This window comes from Arachis ipaensis, chromosome B5 (genome assembly GCF_059453495.1).
Source record: "Arachis ipaensis isolate K30076 ecotype BB chromosome B5, ASM5945349v1, whole genome shotgun sequence".
Lineage (NCBI taxonomy): Eukaryota > Viridiplantae > Streptophyta > Magnoliopsida > Fabales > Fabaceae > Arachis > Arachis ipaensis.
In genome coordinates, this window is record NC_142440.1 from 78,297,310 (window position 1) to 78,314,058 (window position 16,749).

Sequence of the window (16,749 nt, forward strand, 5' to 3'; positions counted from 1 at the left end):
CACCAAACTTAGAGTTTGGTTGTGGCCTCCCAACACCAAACTTAGAGTTTGACTGTGGAGGCTCTGGTTGACTCTGTTTTGAGAGAAGCTTTTTATGCTTCTTCTCCATGTTTACAGAAGGATGACCTTGAGTTGTAAACACAAGGGAGTCCTCATTCAATTGAAGGACTAATTCACCTCTGTCAACATCAATCACAGCTCTTGCTGTGGCTAGGAAGGGTCTTCCAAGGATGATGAATTCATCCTCATCCTTTCCAGTATCTAGGACTATGAAATCAGCAAGGATGTAAAGGCCTTCAACCTTTACTAACACATCCTCTACTTGTCCATAAGCCTGTTTTCTTGAATTGTCTGCCATCTCTAATGAGATTCTAGCAGCTTGCACCCCATAGATTCCCAGTTTCTCTATTATAGAGAGGGGCATGAGGTTTATCCCTGACCCAAGGTCACATGGAGCCTTCTCAAAGGTCATGGTGCCTATGGTACAAGGTATTAAGAACTTTCCAGGATCCTGTTTCTTCTGAGGCAATGTCAGTTGATCCAGATCACTCAGTTCATTAGTGAACAAGGGAGGTTTATCTTCCCAAGTCTCAATACCAAATAATTTGGCATTCAGCTTCATGATTGCACCAAGGTACTTGGTAACTTGCTCTTTAGTAACATCCTCATTCTCTTCAGAAGATGAATACTCGTCAGAGCTCATGAAGGGCATAAGGAGGTTCAATGGAATCTCTATGGTCTCTAGATGAGTCTCAGATTCCTTTGGTTCCTCAAAGGGAAACTCCTTATTGATCACTGGACGTCCCAGGAGGTCTTCCTCACTGGGATTTACGTCCTCCCCTTCCTCTCCAGGTTCGGCCGTGTTGACTATGTCAATGGCCTTGCACTCTCCTTTTGGATTTTCTTCTGTATTGCTTGGGAGAGTACTAGGAGGGATTTTAGTGATCCTTTTACTCAGCTGGCCCACTTGTGCCTCCAAATTTCTAATGGAGGACCTTGTTTCATTCATGAAACTCACAGTGGCCTTAGATAGATCAGAGACTAAGTTTGCTAAATTAGAAGTATTTTGTTCAGAGTTCTCTGTCTGTTGCTGAGTGGATGATGGAAAAGGCTTGCTATTGCTTAACCTGTTTCTTCCACCATTATTAAAGCCTTGTTGAGGCTTTTGTTGATCCTTCCATGAGAGATTTGGATGATTTCTCCATGATGGATTATAGGTGTTTCCATATGGTTCACCCATGTAATTTACCTCTGCTATTGCAGGGTTCTCAGGATCATAGGCCTCTTCTTCAGAAGGCGCCTCTTGAGTACTGTTGGATGCAGCTTGCATTCTATTCAGACTCTGAGAAATCATATTGACTTGCTGAGTCAATAGTTTGTTCTGAGCCAATATGGCATTCAGAGTATCAATTTCAAGAACTCCCTTCTTCATAGGCGTCCCATTACTCACAGGATTCCTCTCAGAAGTGTACATGAACTAGTTATTAGCAACCATGTCAATGAGTTCTTGAGCTTCTGCAGGCGTTTTCTTTAGGTGAATGGATCCACCTGCAGAAGTATCCAATGACATCTTAGCTAATTCAGACAGACCATCATAGAATATATCCAGGATGGTCCATTCTGAAAGCATGTCAGAAGGACACTTTTTAGTCAGTTCTTTGTATCTCTCCCAAGCTTCATAGATGGATTCACCTTCTTTCTGTCTGAAGGTTTGAACATCCACTCTAAGCTTACTCAGCTTTTGAGGAGGAAAGAACTTGGCTAAGAAAGTCGTGACCAGCTTATCCCAAGAGTTCAGGCTATCCTTGGGTTGAGAGTCCAACCACACTCTAGCTCTGTCTCTTACAGAAAAAGGGAAAAGCATGAGCCTGTAGACTTCAGGATTTACTCCATTAGTCTTAACAGTATCACAGATCTACAAAAATTCAGTTAAGAACTGAAAAAGATCTTCAGATGGAAGTCCATGGAACTTGCAGTTCTGCTGTATCAAAGAAACTAGCTGAGGTTTCAGCTCAAAATTGTTTGCTCCAATGGTAGGGATGGAGATGCTTTTTCCATGTAAATTGGAATTAGGTGCAGTAAAGTCACCAAGCATCCTCCTTGCATTATTATTATTTTCGGCTGCCATCTCCTCTTCCTATTCGAAAATTTCTGAAAGGTGCTTGCTGGATTGTTGTAATTTAGCTTCTCTTAGTTTCCTCTTCAGAGTTCTTTCAGGTTCTGGGTCTGCTTCAACAAGAATGTTCTTGTCCTTGCTCCTGCTCATATGAAAAAGAGGCACAGAAAAATAATAATAATAGGGGTCTTTTTTACCACAGTATAGAGGTCCCTGTGTGAGTAGAAGAAAAGAAGAGTAGAAGAAAAGAAGAAGAGAAAATCTGAACTCAGAGAGAGAGAGAGGGAATTTTCGAAAATTATTTTTGAAAAAGAGTTAGTGATTTTCGAAAATTATTTTTGAAAAAGGTTAGTAATTTTCGAAAATTACAATCAAAAATTAAAATAATTAATTAATTAAAAAGAAATTTTGAAAAAGAGGGAAGATATTTTCGAAAATTAGAGAGAGAGAGAGAGTTAGTTAGGTAGTTTTGAAAAAGATAAGAAACAAACAAAAAGTTAGTTAGTTAGTTGAAACAAATTTGAGAATCAATTTTGAAAAGATAAGAAGATAAGAAGTTAGAAAGGATATATTAAAATCAAATTTTGAAAAAGATAAGATAAAGAGATATTTTTGAAAAGATATGATTGAAATTAGTTTTGAAAAAGATTTGATTTTTAAAATCACAATTAATGACTTGATTCACAAGAAATCACAAGATATGATTCTAGAACTTAAAGTTTGAATCTTTCTTAACAAGTAAGTAACAAACTTGAAATTTTTGAATCAAAACATTAATTGATGATGTTATTTTCAAAAATTATATGATAAAGATAAGAAAAATATTTTTGAAAAATATTTTTAAAATTTTCAAAAATAACTAAGAAAAATGAAAAAGATTTGATTTTTGAAAAAGATATTGAAAAGATAAGATTTTTAAATTGAAAATTTGATTTGACTCATAAAAACAACTAGATTTTAAAAATTTTTGAAAAAGTCAAATCTAATTTTCGAAATTTTAAGAGAGAAAAAGGGAAAGATATTTTTTTTTATTTTTTGAATTTTTAATGATGAGAGAGAAAATTTAAAACATCATTTTCATGTTTTTCTCTTTTCTTTTTGGATCAAAACAAGGAATGCATGCAAGAACACTATGAATGTCAAGATGAACACCAAGAACACTTTGAAGATCATGATGAACATCAAGAACTTATTTTTAAAAATTTTATATGCAAAGAAAACATGCAAGACACCAAACTTAGAAATCTTTCATGTTTAGACTCTATGGATGCAAGAATGCACATGTAAAACAAGAAAAGATGCAAAACAAGAAAATATCAAGATCAAACAAGAAGACTTACCAAGAACAACTTGAAGATCATGAAGAACACCATGAATGCATGAATTTTTCGAAAAATGCAAAGAATTTTTAGAAAAAATGCAATTGACACCAAACTTGAAATTTGACTCAAGACTCAAACAAGAAACACAAAATATTTTTGATTTTTTTTTATTTTATAATTTTTTTGTATTTTTTTTCGAAAATTATTTGTGAAAAAGAAAAATAAGGATTCCAAAATTTTTAATATGAATTCCAGGAATCTTACACTCTTATTCTAAAGCTCCAATCTGAGGGTTAGGCATGGCTTAATAGCCAGCCAAGCTTTAGTATGTAACTCAGACATGACACAGCTGACATACCAATCAACCTGCCTCTATGCTGATGGTTGTAAGCCCCTATCCAAAAAAGTTAGACATGGCTATACAGCCATCCAGGCTTCAACATGCTTTATGAAACTCTAGAATTCATTCTTAAAAATTCTGAATAAAAATATATATTTTTTTTTGAAAACATTTATTTTAAAATTTTTTCGAAAACAAAGGAGAAAATTTTTGAAAATAAGAAGAAAATTACCCAATCTAAGCAACAAGATGAACCGTCAGTTGTCCAAACTCGAACAATCCCCGGCAACGGCGCCAAAAACTTGGTGCACGAAATTGTGATCTCAGGCAACGGCGCCAGAAACTCTGTACGCACGTCTTAATAAATTGTTTTTCATTCACAACTTCGATACAACTAACCAGCAAGTGCACTGGGTCGTCCAAGTAATAAACCTTATGTGAGTAAGGGTCGATCCCACGGAGATTGTCGGCTTGAAGCAAACTATGGTCACCTTGTAAATCTCAGTCAGGCGGAAATCAAATAGTTATGGAGTTTTCGAATATTAATAATAAATAGAAAATAAGGATAGAAATACTTATGTAATTCATTGGTTAGAATTTCAGATAAGCGTATAGAGATGCATTCGTCCCTCTGAACCTCTGCTTTCCTGCAGTCTTTATCCAATCAATCTTACTCCTTTCCATGGCTGGCTTTATGTAAGGACATCACCGTTGTCAATGGCTACTTTTAATCCTCTCTGGAAAATGGTCCGATGCGCTGTCACTGCATGGCTAATCGTCTGGAGGCATCACCCTTGTCAATGGCTGCATCCTATCCTCTTGTGAAAATGGTCCAAATGCTCTGTCACAGCACGGCTAATCATCTGAGGTTCTCGATCATACTGGAATAGGATTCACCCTCCTTTTGCGTCTGTCACTACGCCCAGCACTCACGAGTTTAAAGTTCGTCACAGTCATTCAATCCCAGAGTCCTACTCGGAATACCACAGACAAGGTTTAGACTTTCCGGACTCTCATGAATGCCGCCATCAATCTAGCTTATACCACGAAGATTCTGATTAAGAGATCCAAGAGATACTCATTCAATCTAAGGTAGAACGGAAGTGGTTGTCAGGCACGCGTTCATAGGGAATGATGATGATTGTCACGTTCATCACATTCAGGTTGAAGTGCGAATGAATATCTTAGAAGCAGAATAAGTTGAATTGAATAGAAAACAGTAGTACTTTGCATAAATCTTTGAGGAACAGCAGAGCTCCACACCTTAATCTATGGAGTGTAGAAACTCTACCGTTAAAAATACATAAGTGAAAGGTCCAGGCATGGCCGAATGGCCAGCCCCCAAAACGAGATCACAAGATCAAAAATACAATCCAGGATGTCTAATACAATAGTAACAGGTCCTATTTATACTAAACTAGTTACTAGGGTTTACAGAAGTAAGTAATTGATGCTTAAATTCACTTCCGGGGCCCACTTGGTGTGTGCTTGGGCTGAGCTTGAATGTTACACGTGCAGAGGCTCTTTCTGGAGTTGAACGCCAGGTTGTAATGTATTTCTGGTGTTCAACTCTGGTTATTGACTTGTTTCTGGCGTTTAACTCCAGACAGCAGCATAGAACTGGCGTTCAATGCCCTTTTACGTCACCTAAACTCGGCCAAAGTATAGACTATTATATGTTGCTGGAAAGACCTGGATGTCTACTTTCCAACGCAATTAGAAGCGTGCCATTTTGAGTTCTGTAGCTCCAGAAAATCCATTTTGAGTGTAGGGAGGTCAGAATCCAACAGCATCAGCAGTCCTTCTTCAACCTCTGAATCTGATTTTTGCTCAAGTCCCTCAATTTCATCCAAAAAATATCTGAAATCACAGAAAAATACACAAACTCATAGTAAAGTCTAGAAATGTGAATTTAACATAAAAACTAATGAAAACATCCCTAAAAGTAACTAGATTCTACTAAAAACATACTAAAAACAATGCCAAAAAGCGTATAAATTATCCGCTCATCAGGTACATTGCTTTGAAATGGGTTTGTGTTGAATTTCAAGTGAAAAGAGCAACAAAAGGGAAGAAAACAACAAAATAAAGCTGGGCGTGTGAAACTGGCGTGCCACTTAGAACAAACGCCATGAAATTACATGGGCGTGGCACGCCAGGACAGTAATGATTTCTAGAGAAGCATGATTGAATCTTTTACATGGGCGTGCCACTTGGATTCGAAGGCGTGGCACGCCAGGGACATCAACACATGGGGCGTGCCACTTGAAGAGTTGGGCGTGGGGCGCCAAGCCAAATTGGAGGCTGGGCGTAGCACGCCACTTAAACGCCAATCACACGCCAAGCTGGAAGGTCACGTTTATTGAGTTTTCTTTTCCCTCCAAATTGTATTTTTCTTTTCTCTTTTGTATTTTCTTTATTCTAGTGCTAGGAGTAGTATAAATAACCCTTGAAAGTACTGAGAAGGGGTTGTTGGGTTGCTGAGTAATAGTTTTGTAAAAGTGTAGTTAGATTTACCTTTCACATCATCTTCTTCCATCTCTTGTACTTTTCTCTTGAGCTATGAGTAGCTAAATTCCTTCTCATTGAGAGAGGGAGCTCTGTTGTACTTGATGGATTAATGATAGTGAATTTCTTCTTCTCTTCATCTTCTCTTTGATTTTCTAGAAGGAATTTCGTTTTAATGTTAGTGTTTAATAATCTCGGGAAAGAGGTTGAATGCAAAATGGATTTCATGGGAACCTTCGAAAAGGAAACATGAAACCATGCTAGAAATCCCTTCTCACACTTGAGTAGGATTTGAGTTTTGGTGTTTAGATATGGTGACATATAATCATCCCTCTACTTGGACCTATGATGATGTGTGGTATAATCAGGGACCAAGCATATCTCTCTTCATGAGCAATTAGACCAAGGAATTGGCTATTGATCAAGATCTGAGAGATTGAATCGCCAAGGGATTGGGGTTCAATCAATCATGATTGCCAAGAGGTCAATGAGTTGTATGATTGAAGATGAGATGAGCTGGATTTATTCCAAAGAGAACAACATCTCCTGATCTCAATGAATTCCCCCTATTCTTATCTTCCACATTCTTTATAGCTTTCTTTACATTCTGTTATTCCCCATTCCCATTTATAATTAAGTCATTTATGTTTCTGCTCTTTACATTATTGCCATTTCCTTTCCTGCACTTTATTGCTTATCTTTACTTTTGAGTCATTTATATTTCTGCTCATTTACAATTCTACAATCACAATATATTTTAATTTGCTTGACTAATTAACCCATTGAATAAAATTGCTCAAATCTGCCAATCTCTGTGGATACGATCCCACTCCTAGCGAGTTATTACTTGACAATATTTTTGGTGCGCTTGCCAAAAGAACGGATTCATTATTTTTATATGGAGAGTGAATTCTGGTCATCAATTATGTATGTGGTTAGTGATGTTGGAAGTTATGATGTGATTAACTTAGTTTACGTAAAATGACTAGTGAGGTTGAAAGATTGGATATTGTTTGAATTCAATTGTTGAATTGAGATTCATGAAAATGGTGGATTGAATAAGAGAGTTGAGAGTATAAGTTGGAAGTGGTTTGATGCTGAAAGGCTAAAGTTTGGGGTTAATTTTTAAAAGGTTTTGGTTGGTTTCCAAGGGTTTGGAGTTTGTATGTTTTGAAATTGGAGCTTTATTATGTTTTGAAAAAATTGTAATTTTGGACCAACTTTGGCAGAGCATAACTTGGTCTCCAAACCTCCAATCTATTTCAAACTTGTGTAGAAAGAAAATATGGTCATAGATGTTTATGTCGTTTGAAGAACATAGAAAAAATGTTTTAAAATGAGGAAGTTATGCTCGATCAAAGTTTGGTGTACAAAGTTGAAAATTCTGACTTAGCAGCTATTTGACTAATCTGCACTGCATGCATACGTGAACCACTCCATATGCGGATGGGTGTTTCTATTTGGCATGTATGTGTACGCAAACAAGGCAATGCGTACGCATCATGGGCAAAAAGAGACCCTTGCGTACGCGAGCATGGGGCTTCATACGCAGACGATTGGTTATGTCTAGCGTACATGCGTACGCGGACGAGGCAATGCGTACGCGAAGAAGAAAAAATGCACGCCCACGCGTACACGTAAACCCTGTTTTCAGGAAAAATGAGTTTTGTATTTTAAAACCTAATTTCAAAATCCTAAGCCTCTATTTTCATTCTTTTAGCCCTAAATCCAAATAGTATGCCTAGTAATGAGATAAAGCTAGGAAAAGTGGTAGCTTAGGGGCGAAGTAAGGTTGAAAAATGATGAATCATGCTTGATATTGATAATAAGAGGTTACTTAGGATAATGGCAGAAGTGCGGTTTATGTTATGAGCCGGATGGCTGTATTTGATAATGAATTATGGCCAGTTATGGGTTATGTTATGAGCCGGATGGCTATGCTAAATATTGAATTATGGCTGAGTATGTATATGTATATGACTATTGATTGATAAAGTGATTTGATGCACTTCAAAATATCTGAGATACGAGTTTCCTTGGGTGAAAGTAGTGGCTAGCCACCACGTGCTCTAGGTTAAGACTCGATACTCTGTTGACCCTATGTTGTAAGTGTGGCCGGACACTGTGATAGTTTCGGATGAGCTCGCCCACGTGGATAAACACCAGTGTGGGTGTTATATAATTATGATTATGATTGAGAATTACTCGAGTTGGGGATGCATGACAGAGGGACAGTCCAATGGTTAGTTACCAGGATTATCGGATTGGCTTTTTAACCGACAGATGAGTCTCATCAGCCACTAGGATAGGCATGCATCATATGCATCTATATGTTTGTTTGGTGTGACTTATTTGGATTGCCTAAGTGATTGCATAAATTATTTGCTACCTGTTTATTTGATGTATATGCTTTCTATTTGTGATTTCCTTGCTTGTAATATTTGTGTTTGTGGCATTTTAGTTTCGTTGGTGGTTGGGAGGTTCGAAGAAGTTGGAAAGGGGAGTTTTAGATAGATTGAAGCCCCTTATCTAGTTGCTTATTTCATTTTCATGGTTTACTTATGTTTATAAGCTTTAATTATATGTCGGAAGTTCTAGGATTACCTTCGGCTTTCCTAGGACATTATATGTAAGATATTGGCACTGTTACCATGCTAAGAACCTCCAGTTCTCACCCCATGCGGATTTTGTAGTTTTCAGATGCAGGACGTGAGGCTCGTCACTGAGGCATGCTGGAAGCTTCTGATTCAGCGAAGATCCTTATCTCTCGGGGCTTTGTTTTGGTTATATGTATTTAACTAGATACTTATTATCTCCACTGTTTATATATACTGTATTAACTCCTCTTAAAGGTTATTTTGGAGAAACAGGTTCTCTAACTTTGTATTTTGGGTTTCTTTTGGGTTTTCATATATATATATATATATGTATGTATACTTATATGCTCGGGCCGGTTACCTTCGAGAATTGAGTCTTGAGCTTTGTTATCTATATTTTCGCACTCTTCTGTATATATATCCAAGTTAGCTTATCTTTTACCTTGTTTCGCTTACATTATCGCATTCGGGAGTGTTGCGCTTTTCAATTTAACAATTTTGCCTTACTCTTTTCTTGAAAGTCTCCTATTTATAAACCTTTTTCACTATATTATATATATAAAATTTTACTTTTAGAGGTCGTAATACCTCACCACCTTTGTCTTATGACTTAAGCAAAAGGTTCTGTGTGGTAGGGTGTTACAGAATTTACCTCGACATTGGTGCTAAATGCGGACCTGGTCATTTAGGGCCAAGGGTGCTATGAAGAAAGAGTTCCACTCTGATGACAAGTCATCTTATGCTAGCTTTTCAAGCATTTTTCACTTGTTTCATTTGGTTTTATGCACTTTCTTGCATTATAAGTAAGTGATTTGGAGTGGATTTGCATGGTTATGTTAAATCAATCAACCAACATTTAATTGACACAAAATCATAGGGTTTAAGCTAGAATTAGTTGATTTTCTGAATGAATTAGAAACCTTGTGAATTTGGTGATACTTTGATATGTTTGTTTGGTTACTTTTAGGTGAAGAAATGGTGAAGAAAAGAAAGAACAAGGAAAGCGTGCTCAACCAAAGTGTGGCCATGGCAATAAAAGCGTGGCACTCAAAGGAACCAAGCATAGCGCTCACTAATGGAGCGGAGCGTTCATTAATTTAGCGTTAGAGCAAAGACCAAGGGAGCAAAGGCATGGCGCTACATTGAGAGTCTTAACTGAGCGCTACAAGGAGGCACTCAAACATGTAGCGCTCTGTTAACTTATTTCACTTTTTTGTGGGTCTCAACAAAGAAAATCAAGGCGCGACAATAGCAAAAGGGGCAGCAAAGGTTCGAACCCATGAACCAAGAGAAGCGCGCTACAAAGCTTGGCAAGGAAATTGGTTCCAAATGGGAGAGCCAGGATTCAAAATTGGATACCATGCTCAAAGGCAAAAGGGCGCTGCATTGTTCCTTTTCACTAAGCTCTATCAGTGCAAGGAAATTGGCCAAAATGAAATGGCCAAGGCTCGAATTGGAGACCAACTCAAGCATAGAAGGGCGCTACATTATTTCATTTTACTAAGCACTAGTGGCACAAGGAAATTGGCACAGGTGAAGCCACCAAGAATCGAAGAGAGATCAAAGCTCACTAAGGCAGTAGTTCTACGTTGCCTTACCAAACGGAGCGCTATGTATGAGGCTTGGTTCGAGGCTTGACACAAGGCCAGGTAGCGCTGCGTTGCCTTGGTTAACCGAGAGCTTCCCTGGGAGGTGGCCTTGGTTGAATTTTCAATTAAAAATGAATTTGGATCCAATTCTTCACCAATTTGAAGAGCCCACTCCAAAGTCTGAAGATCAAAATTAGAAAGTGTATAAATAGGAGTTAGTTTGATTTGTAAAAGACCTTCTCTTGATTTTTAGCTCAATTTTCATTTTCTTTAGTTTTCTTTTTCATTTAGAGCTCTGAACTTGAGATTGGATCTGAGTTTTGCTCTCTAGCTTTCATTTTTAAATTTTCTTCTGCAACTTCTGTTATCTGTTCTTAGAATTTGAATTGAGATTGAAGAGCTTCATTGATTCTAAATTCTGAGAATCATCTTTTACCTCTCTTCTCAATTATTCTGAGAATTGGATCTAAATTTAGCTTTCTATTTTAAATTTTGGATTGAGATTGAAGGAATTCTATTTCAATTCTTGATCTAAAATTCAACTTTGTTCTTCTACAAAATTCTAAGGATTGAGAATTGGATCTGAAGTTCTTTTACTGCTTTCATTTACATTTCTTCTGCAATTTATTTTCTATTTGATCAAGGGTGTAATTGAGATCTAGACATGTGTTCTAATCTCATTGCTCCTCTTAGATCTTCAATTTTTCTTTTAGATTTCATAATTGAGCTGAGTTTTCTTTCTGTTTACTTCTTCAAGTAATTTTCCTCTTCTGTTTAGATCTTCTGCAACTTATTTCAACTTCTACTTTTCTGATTGATTGCATTTACATTTACCTGTTGAATTCTACATCCCATCACCCCAAATCCCTTCTACTCTTCATGAAATTTTTATTTCTCTGCAATTTAGATTCAGTCATTTAGCTTTCTTGCACTTTAAGCTTCAGCCATTTACATTTTTTGCAATCTAAATTTCAGTCATTTACATTTCTGCACTTTAAGTTTCAGTTTTTCTACTTTCTTGCATTATAAGTTACTTGCAATTTACACTTCTACACTTTTCTTTTCTGTCAATTTCCCTTCTCCCTTTTATTTTCATGCGATTTAGCTTCTGTTGATCACAATTCACTCAAATCATCAACTGTTTGCTTAACTAAATTCATCACCTAACTAAAATTGTTCAATCCATCAATCCCTGTGGAATCCGATTTCCACGCCATCAAGTTTTTGGCGCTGTTGCCGGGGATTGATCTAGATTGATAATGATTAAGTAAGGTGGTGGTCTAGATTATGCACTTTTTCTTTTTTTTTACTAAGCATATTAACTGTTTGAATTTTTGCTTAGGCTAACACTAACTTCACTCTATCAGTAGAGTGAATTATTTTTGTTTTCTGGTTTTGTGTTTGTTTTTCTTGCTGTTGTATGACAGAATCAAGGAGAGAGATCCCTACCTTTTGTGACCAAGATGAGAGAACTCTTAGAAGATTAAGAAGAGAAGCAAGAGGGAATGCAATTGATGTTCTTGTATATATTCTAGTTTGAAAAAAAAATGAGAAAAAAAAAGAATATATATATAAGGAGAAAAAAATAAAATATATAGAAAAGAAAGAAAAAGAATTACAATAAAAAGGGGACAAAAATGCCCAAAAGCAAGGTTCAATAAAAGTCAATGCATATGGGTGGTGATAAAAAAGAGAATGCATGAGTATGTGAAAAAGTGAGAAATGGATAGCTAAGATTGTTTAGAATTGTATAGGTTGTCATAGGTTAGGTGGGAAGTTTAAGTTAATCGAAGATTCAATTTTCAAGCTTACTTGACCATATGCATCCTACCTTGACCCTAGCCCCATTACAACCTATGGGAAATCCCTCATGATATTTGTATGCATGCATAAAGTAATTGTTGATTGTTAGATGAAAAACAAATCTTAGAAAGCATGATTAAGAGATAATTGAGTGAATCAACCCCATACACTTGAGTGCCTAGAAGTGGATACACATTCGGTGAGGGTTCGATCGCTCAATTACATGTCTCCACACATGATCATCTTTTCTTGCAAGTTTGTAAAATCTTTTTAATAATTCAATCCAATTGTGGTTTGCTTTGATTGCTAATACCTTAACCCTTGTGCTTGCATGTGTATTCTTGAAAATTGATTTATTTTGACTAAGCCATTACATCATGTAGATAGGTTACATATAGAGAGATTGCATCTAGTTAGTTGCATTGAATAAATGATAATACCCTTTGCTTCTTTCTTGATTTTAGCATGAGGACATTCTTAGTTTATGTGTGGGGAGTTTTGATAAACCCCGATTTCGTGACTTATCCTGTGCTTATTTTAGGGGATTTTACCACCTTTTCCTATATTTATTCAATAAAATAGCATGGTTTTGTAATTCTCCCTTGAATTGTTCTTAAGTGTAAAAATATGCTTTTTAGGCCCAAAAATTGTTGATTTTAACTCACCTTAACTCCATTCGATGCCTTGACGTATTTGTTGAGTAATTTTAGGTTCATAAGGCAAGTATTAGATGGAAGAAATGAGGAGAAAAGCATGCAAAGGGGAGAATGCATGAAGAAACAAAGATTGAGAATGCACCAATGGACGTGCACGCGTACAAGGCGCGCACGCGCAGAAGTGTTTTCGCACAAGGACGCGTACGCGTACATGCCGCATCCGTGCGGATGAAGAATTTACCAATCGACGCCCACGCGCACATGGCGTGTACGCGCCGATACTCTCACGTGGCCCACTTAAAGGCAAAACACTGGGGCGATTTCTGAGCTGCCTAGGCCCAAATCTAACTTGTTTCTGAGTGTATTTCATGCATTGAAGTCCAAGCAAAGGGGGAACAATTAGTTTAGCCAACATGAGCCTTTAGTTAGTTTTCTAGAGAGAGAAGCTCCCTCTTCTCTCTAGAATTAGGTTAGGATTAGGTTAGCTTATCTTAGATCCATGTTCAATTACTTGATCTCATCTTGTTTCTTTTATAATTTCTCATTTCTACATCTTGATTCTCTTATTTGTGATGTTAATTTCTCATTTTGCTCTCTTTTATGTTAATGAACTCTTGTTGGATTTGGATCCTTTTTAATGCAATTTGATGTTGATGTTCTTTTATTGTTGATTTGGGTTGTTGATCTTGTTTTCTTGTAATTTGTAGTTGGTAGATTTTACTATTCTTGCAATTTTACTATGCTTTCCTTTTATGCCTTCCAAGTGTTTGATAAAATGCTTGGTTGGATTTTAGAGTAGAATTTTGTGCTCTTGGCTTAGGAAGGTAACTTAGGAACTCTTGAGTCACTAATGTCCAAGTGATTGACGACTGGGAGCCATTAATGCTAGATCTCACTAATTGATTTGGTGTAGAACTAGGACTTATGGACTTGGATTGATATAGCTCACTTGACTTTCCTCTACTATTAGTTAGGGGTTAATTTAGTGGGATTGATCCTTGCCAATTCTCATGTTGTCGGTAGTGATTAGGATAGAGATCCTTGACCACCTAACCTTGCCAAGACCTTTTTGTTAGTTTATTTCCTTTGCCATTTATATTTCTTGTCCATCATCTCAAAAACCCCAAAACATACTCCATAACCAATAACAAGACACTTTATTGTAATTCCTAGGGAGAACGACCCGAGGTTTAAATACTTTGGTTTATAAAATTTAGGGGTTTGTACTTGTGACAAACAAATTTTTGTATGAAAGGACTATTGTTTGGTTTAGAAACTTTACTTTACAACGAGAATTCATTAGTGGAATTCTAGACCACACAAAAGTTCGCTCATCACTACTTTCCTAAGGATCTGTGACACAGTGTAGTCCAATGGTGTGCATCCAGACATATACAAACTGTTGCTGTTCCCATTTTCATTGAGGGACAAGGCTGCTCAGTGGCTTGATGCTTTTCCACAACAAAGCATCACTAGCTGGTAGGATCTAGTGAATAAGTTCCTAGCCAAGTTCTACCCACCTCAAAGGATTATCAGATTGAAGACAGAGGTGCAAACCTTCACACAGATGGATGCAGAATCCCTCTATGAGGCATGGGAGAGATACAAGGCCCTGATTAGAAAATGTCCCCCTGAAATGTTCAATGAATGGGACATACTTCAGAATTTCTATGAAGGGTTGACTCTGAAAGCTCAGGAAGCACTAGACCATTCAGCAGGAGGCTCATTACAATTAATGAAGACAGCAGAGGAAGCCCAAAACCTCAGAGATATGGTGGCAAACAATCAATACTTCTTTGCTCATCAAAGGCAACACCAACCTGCTCAAAGAAAGGGAGTACTGGAGTTGGAAGGTGTGGACACCATTCTAGCTCAACACAAGGTGATGCAGCAGCAAATCCAGCAACAATTTGAGCAGATGGCCAAGAGGATTGATAGCTTACAAGTTGCATCAGTGAATGTCACCAATCAACCACCAACTGGGTGGGGACAAAATGAGAAAAATTGTGAAGATCAGCAGCAAGAACAAGTGAACTACATGCACAACCAAGGATCCAGCCAGAATGAATTCCATGGAGATACATACAACACCTCTTGGAAGAACCATCCAAACCTAAGATGGGGAGATAACCACACTCAAAACCAGCAGCCCCGGCAGAAGAATTCAAACCAAAACAACCCAAGAAACACAACTTACACAAACCACAGCAACCAGCAAAACACTAACAACAATCCATACAAAAAACCCCAAAACAACTACCCAAATTCCAGCTATTATCCACCCAATAACCCAGCTACTAACCAAAACACCTATCATCCACCTTAAACATCCCACAACCAGCCACAAATACTATAAGATGCTCAAAGGATCTCAAACTTAGGGATACTTATGGAAAAGATGATGAAGCAGCAGGAACTGACAAGCAAGAATTATGAAGCTTCAATGAGAAATTTAGAAAGGCAAATTGGACAATGGTCCAAGCAAGCAGTAATTGAAAGACCAATAGGCTCACTCCAAAGTGATACCATTCCGAATCCCAAAGAAGAATGCAAAGCTATCCAATTAAGGAGTGGAAGAATCTTGGTGAATGACAAGAAGCCAACTGAGAATGATGAGGCCAGCAACAAGGAAGAAGCTGCACTTAACAAGAAGGACAAAGAGAAGCCTAAAGAGAAAAATGAGCAGCCACGAGAGTCAAGGAAAGGGAAGCAAATACTGGAGGAACCATCTCAAGACCAGAGGAAGGTGGTAAAAGCTTACACACCTCCTCTGCCATATCCTAAAAGGCTACAAAAAGAACTCAAAGATCAACAATTCCCTAAGTTTCTTGAGGTCTTCAAGAAGCTGGAGATCAATATCCCACTTGCTGAAGCATTAGAGCAGATGCCTCTATATGCAAAGTTCCTGAAGGAGCTCATTAACAAAAAGAGAAGCTGGCATGAGAAGGAAACAGTGTTTCTAACTCAAGAATGCAGTGCAGTGATCCAAAAAGGGCTCCCTCCAAAACTCCAAGACCCTGGGAGCTTCTTCTTATCTTACACCATTGGTAATATGACCATCAAAAAAGCACTGTGTGACTTAGGAGCTAGCATCAATCTAATGCCTTATTCTATGATGAGAAAGCTATGTATAGAATATGTAAAGCCCACACAGATGTCACTAGAGCTCGTGGACAAATCATTGGTATTTTCCAAAGGAGTGATTGAAAATCTTTTGATCAAGGTGGACAAGTTTATATTCCCTGCAGACTTTGTAATCCTGGACCTAGGAGAATAAGAGAGTAACTCTGTTATCTTGGGAGGACCATTCCTAGCCACAACAAGGGCCATCATAGATGTTGAACAAGGAGAATTAACCTTAAGAGTACATGATAAGAGCATCACTCTGAATGTCTTTCATACTGATGAAAAGGAGAACTACATGAAAGATGATAGAGAAGAATTGCATTGGAAGGAAGAATCCAAGGAGATACTCATTAGTTCCCCTCCAAAGCAAGAGACAAGTAGCAAAGCAGGACAAAAGGAGAATGAGACTGTACAGAAAGATGAAAGGAATCAAGAAGAAAGTGAGGTGTTGGCCACTAAGAAGACAGATCCCAAAATACAGTCCACTGTCAAAACAGAAGGATCACAAAAAGAGAGAAAGAAAATAAAAAAAAAAAAGACTCTAAAAGGGTGGAAAAACAAAAAGGTCCCAACTGAAGGATTCTCAAAGGGAGATAAAGTGCAATTAATCTACCAACAATTGGGGACAGATCAGAAAGCTGATGATTACTACCTTATCAATAGAATACTATCACTAGAGCACATAGAGATTG

At 37.4% G+C, this 16,749-nt stretch overlaps 1 non-coding gene across 1 annotated transcript; it reads left to right on the plus strand.

Annotated features, from left to right (window-relative positions):
- Nucleotides 1–1,624: 1,624 nt before the first annotated feature.
- LOC148564701 (small nucleolar RNA R71) lies at nucleotides 1,625–1,732 on the plus strand. The gene has a single exon (XR_015885464.1). It is a non-coding gene; the product is annotated as a small nucleolar RNA R71 (small nucleolar RNA).
- Nucleotides 1,733–16,749: the final 15,017 nt, after the last annotated feature.